The sequence below is a fragment of the Rutidosis leptorrhynchoides genome, chromosome 3 (assembly GCF_046630445.1).
Source record: "Rutidosis leptorrhynchoides isolate AG116_Rl617_1_P2 chromosome 3, CSIRO_AGI_Rlap_v1, whole genome shotgun sequence".
NCBI lineage: Eukaryota > Viridiplantae > Streptophyta > Magnoliopsida > Asterales > Asteraceae > Rutidosis > Rutidosis leptorrhynchoides.
This window is the reverse complement of record NC_092335.1, coordinates 181,832,953-181,838,952: the sequence shown is the minus strand read 5'-3', so window position 1 is coordinate 181,838,952 and position 6,000 is coordinate 181,832,953.

Below are 6,000 nucleotides of genomic sequence, written 5' to 3'. Positions count from 1 at the left end.
ATACATACATATATATATATATATATATATATATATATATATATATATATATATATATATATATATATAGGTTAAACCTATAACTCACCAACATTTTTGTTGATGTTTAAAGCATGTTTATTCTCAGGTGAATACTAAGAGCTTCCGCTGTTGCATACTAAAATAAGGACAAGATTTGGAGTCCATGTTTGTATGATATTGTGTAAAAACTGTATTCAAGAAACATATGTCGATGTAATATATTTCTATTGTAAACCATTATGTAATGATCGTGTGTAAACAGTATATTTTAGATTATCATTATTTGATAATCTACGTAATGCTTTTGAAACCTTTATTGATAAAATAAAGGTTATGGTTGTTTTAAAAATGAATGCAGTCTTTGAAAAAGGTCTCATATAGAGGTCAAAACCTCGCAACGAAATCAATTAATATGGAACGTTTATAATCAATATGAACGGGACATTTCAGTTGGTATCAGAGCGTTGGTCTTAGAGAACTAGAATTTTGCATTAGTGTGTCTTATCGAGTTTGTTAGGATGCATTAGTGAGTCTGGACTTCGACCGTGTTTACTTGAAAAATGATTGCTTAACAAATTTTGTTGGAAACTATATATTTTTAACATGTGAATATTATGTGATATATTAATCTCTTAACGTGTTTGATATTATGTGATAGATGTCTACCTCTAGAACAAGTTCCAATGACTCACCTAATAATAATGAAGAGTTAAATGTAAATTGGAATGATTCGTGGACTGATTCACAAGTTCTCGAAGAGGAACCGGAAGAAGAATCGGAACCGGAAGAAGAATCGGAACTGGAAGAAGAAATAGAACCAGTGGGGGAAATAATAAAATGGTTAAGTAGAAGAAAATCCTCAACCAACCGACCAAAGTTAATTATGGTCAATGGTGTTTCCGCCAAGGAAGCAAAGTATTGGGAGGATTACCAATTCTCCGATGAATCGGATCCCGACAAGGATTCCGATGATGTTATAGAAATTACCCCAACACAATTTAATAAAGCAAAAGAGAACAATAAGGGAAAGGGCATAAAAATAGAGAAATTTGATTCCAAACCCGATGAACTTTATATGTATCGTCAACACCCGTATTTCTTAAGATGTGACAATAACCCGAGAACCTCTAAACCACCAGGTTTTTCTAAACCAATGTGGAAAATGACGGCTCGTATTAGGGGAACATCATATATCCCTAGAAACTTGGTAAAACGAACCAAAACCGAAGAAGAAGAAACGAGCGAGTCGGAATAAGATAGTTGTATTCGTGTGGTGTAATATATGTAATATAGTGTGCTTATGCTTTATGATATATGTAAAAATTGCTTGTATTAATAAGTATTTTTTTATGAATCTAACTCTTGTCTATTTTACAGTTTAAAAACACAAAATGGATAGACAACCCAATATTTTAAGAGACCTACCCGGAGACATGATTGATGAAATCTTGTCTAGAGTCGGTCAGAATTCCTCAGCACAACTATTTAAGGCGAGATCAGTTTGTAAGACATTCGAAGAACGTTCCAAGAATGCCTTGGTTTATAAAAGGCTTTCATTCGAAAGATGGGGGATATCACATTAGGAAATCCATAAGTTACGATGTGTTTACTTTGACGCATATATTGCGGGGAACCCAAATGCTATTTTACGCAACGGGTTAAGAAATTATTTTGACTCAATATATCCGAATATAGGACTTCGTGATTTAGAAAAAGCGGCTAACATGCAACATAAAGAAGCATGTTATGCTTACGGGTTAGTAATGTTCGCTTCTCACCAAAGTGAGAACAAGAACATCGGGCTACAACTATTAAACAAAACGTTCCCACAAGTGACGGAGTCGGTAATTGGGGTAAGAAATGAGGTTTTTAGATTGTTACGGGACTGTTGGACATTACGTAACCCTCGTCCCTTTGAAGACGTTACAACACGCTGTCTTATCAACGGCCATAACGGTTATGTTCCACAAGACCAAGGATGGGAAGTAGTCCTAGTAAAATCAGAATGCATGACTTGTTTCTGGACGTATGAATTACGTGTCTTTATTGCCTTTACTGAACGACTTATGTACTAGCTAGAATTATCTTCACAACTATCTTGTATCAAAGTTATTGTGTGCTATATTTCATGCTATATGTAAAATAAGCGGTATTGTAAGTTTGTAAAATATTGTGTAAAAGTTTGAACGCGAAATATTATTATAATTAGTTTTTCATATAGAATTGTAGTAGTTGAATTGTATATTAGCTACTAAGTATGAACTTAACGGGTAGGTACTACCCGAATTTAAACTTATAAAACGCTAATATGAAGAAAAAGCTTTTATAAATGAGTTCATATTATGCTACGAGATACTATTGACTACTCTTAATATTCTGTATGATTAACTTGTTTCATTTGACTATTTGAAGGAAATGGCACCGACTACTCGATAAACCATGAATATGAGCGAAGAGGAATTTCGTACCTTTCTTGCTACAAACATAGCCGCAGTACAGGCAGCGCTACATACCAACAATAACTCCGAATCTAGCAATGCAGCTAACGGCGCAAGAAATTGTGTAGGATGCACCTACAAAGAATTTACTGCCTGCAAACCTTTGGAATTTGATGGAACCGAAGGACTGATCGGATTGAAATGGTGGACCGAGAAGGTCGAATCGGTGTTTGCCATAAGTAAGTGTACTGAAGAGGACAAAGTGAAGTACGCTACGCATACCTTCACAGGTACTGCATTAACATGGTGGAATACCTATCTAGAGCAAGTGGGACAAGATGATGCTTACGCACTACAGTGGTCAGCATTCAAGCACTTGATGAATGAGAAGTACAGTCCCAGAACTGAGGTCAATAAGCTCAAGACAGAACTTAGAGGGTTACGAACCCAAGGATTTGATATTACCACGTATGAAAGACGATTCACAGAATTGTGCCTATTGTGTCCGAGAGCGTTCGAAGATGAGGAAGAGAAGATCGACGCGTTTGTGAAAGGATTACCGGAAAGAATCCAAGAAGATATAAGTTCACACGAGCCCGCCTCCATACAACAGGCATGTAGAATGGCTCACAAACTAGTGAACCAGATTGAGGAAAGAATTAAAGAACAGGCGGCTGAACAGGCCAATGTGAAGCAAGTCAAAAGAAAGTGGGAGGAAAATGGTGATAAGAATCACCAATACAAAAACAACAGCAATTACAACAATAATCGCAACAACTATCCCAACAATCGCAACATCAATCGCAACTACAACAAACGGCCCAACAACAACAACAACAACAACTACAACAATCATCCCAACAACAATAACAACCGCAACAACAACAACAATCAGAAGCAGCTATGCCAAAGGTGTGAAAAGTATCACTCGGGGTTCTGCACCAAATTTTGCAACAAGTGTAAAAGAAATGGTCATAGCGCGGTGAAGTGTGAGGTCTACGGACCAGGGGTTAACAGAACGAAAGGAACAAATGGTGTCGGAACGAGTCATGGCGGAGCAAGTAGTGTCGGAGCAAGTTATGCCAACGTAGTTTGTTATAAATGTGAAAAACCGGGCCACATTATTAGAAATTGCCCAAACCAGGAGAACACGAATGGACAAGACCGCGGAAGAGTTTTCAATATTAATGCGGCAGAGGCACAGGAAGACCCGAAGCTTGTTACGGGTACGTTTTTTATTGACAATAAATCTGCTTACGTTTTATTTGATTCGGGTGCGGATAGAAGCTATATGAGTAGAGATTTTTGTGCTAAATTAAGTAGTCCATTGACACCGTTGGAAAGTAAATTTTTTACTCGAATTAGCAAACGGTAAATTAATTTCAGCAGATTATATATGCCGGAATCGAGAAATTAAACTGGGTAGCGAAATATTTAAGATTGATTTGATACCAGTAGAGTTAGGGAGTTTTGATGTAATAGTTGGCATGGACTGGCTGAAGAAGGTGAAAGCAGAGATCGTATGTTATAAAAATGCAATTCGCATTGTACGAGAAGAAGGAGAACCCTTAATAGTGTACGGAGAAAAGGGAAACACGAAGCTACATCTTATTAGTAATTTGAAGGCACAAAAACTAATAAGAAAAGGTTGCTATGCTGTTCTAGCACACGTCGAGAAAGTACAAACTGAAGAAAAGAGCATCAATGATGTATTTCCGAAAGAATTACCGGGACTACCTCCACATCGATCTGTTGAATTTCAAATAGATCTTGTACCAGGAGCTGCACCAATAGCTCGTGCTCCTTATAGACTCGCACCCAGCGAGATGAAAGAACTGCAAAGCTAACTGCAAGAACTATTAGAACGTGGTTTCATTCGACCAAGCACATCACCATGGGGAGCTCCTATTTTGTTTGTCAAGAAGAAGGATGGTACATTTAGGTTGTGTATTGACTACAGAGAGTTGAACAAACTTACCATCAAAAACCGTTATCCACTGCCGAGAATTGACGACTTATTTGATCAACTACAAGGCTCATCGGTTTATTCGAAGATCGATTTACGTTCTGGATATCATCTAATGCGAGTAAAGGAGGATGATATTCCAAAAACTGCTTTTAGGACGCGTTATGGTCATTACGAGTTTATGGTTATGCCGTTTGGATTGACTAACACACCAGCTGTGTTCATGGACCTTATGAATCGAGTGTGTGGGCCATATCTTGACAAGTTTGTCATTGTTTTCATCGATGACATACTTATTTACTCAAGAATGATCAAGAGCACGAAGAACATTTGAGAAAAGTGCTAGAAGTATTGAGGAAAGAAAAACTGTACGCTAAGTTTTCAAAGTGTGCATTTTGGTTGGAAGAAGTTCAATTCCTCGGTCACATAGTGAACAAAGAAGGTATCCAGGTGGACCCAGCAAAGATCGAAACCATTTAAAAGTGGGAAACCCCAAAAACTCCGAAGCATATACGTCAATTTTTAGGATTGGCTGGTTACTACAGAAGATTCATCCAAGATTTCTCCAAAATAGCAAAACCCTTGACTGCATTAACGCATAAAGGGAAGAAATTTGAATGGAAGGATGAACAAGAGAAGGCGTTTCAATTATTGAAGAAAAAGCTAACTACGGCACCTATATTGTCATTGCCTGAAGGGAATGATGATTTTGTGATTTATTGTGGCGCATCAAAGCAAGGTCTCGGTTGTGTATTAATGCAACGAACGAAGGTGATTGCTTATGCGTCTAGACAATTGAAGATTCACGAGCAAAATTATACGACGCATGATTTGGAATTAGGCACGGTTGTTTTTGCATTAAAGACTTGGAGGCACTACTTATATGGGGTCAAAAGTATTATATATACCGACCACAAAAGTCTTCAACATATATTTAATTAGAAACAACTAAATATGAGGCAGCGTAGGTGGATTGAATTGTTGAATGATTACGACTTTGAGATTCATTACCACCCGGGGAAGGCAAATGTGGTAGCCGACGCCTTGAGCAGAAAGGACAGAGAACCCATTCGAGTAAAATCTATGAATATAATGATTCACACTAACCTTACTACTCAAATAAAGGAGGCGCAACAAGGAGTTTTAAAAGAGGGAAATTTAAAGGATGAAATACCCAAAGGATCAGAGAAGCATCTTAATATTCGGGAAGACGGAACCCGGTATAGGGCTGAAAGAATTTGGGTACCAAAATTTGGAGATATGAGAGAAATGGTACTTAGAGAAGCTCATAAAACCAGATACTCAATACATCCTGGAACGGGGAAGATGTACATGGATCTTAAGAAATATTTTTGGTGGCCAGGTATGAAAGTCGATATTGCTAAAAATGTAGGAGAATGTTTGACGTGTTCTAAGGTCAAAGTTGAACATCAGAAACCATCAGGTCTACTACAACAACCTGAAATCCTGGAATGGAAATGGGAAAACATTACCATGGATTTCATTACTAAATTGCCAAGGACTGCAAGTGGTTATGATACTATTTGGGTAATAGTTGATCGTCTCACCAAGTCA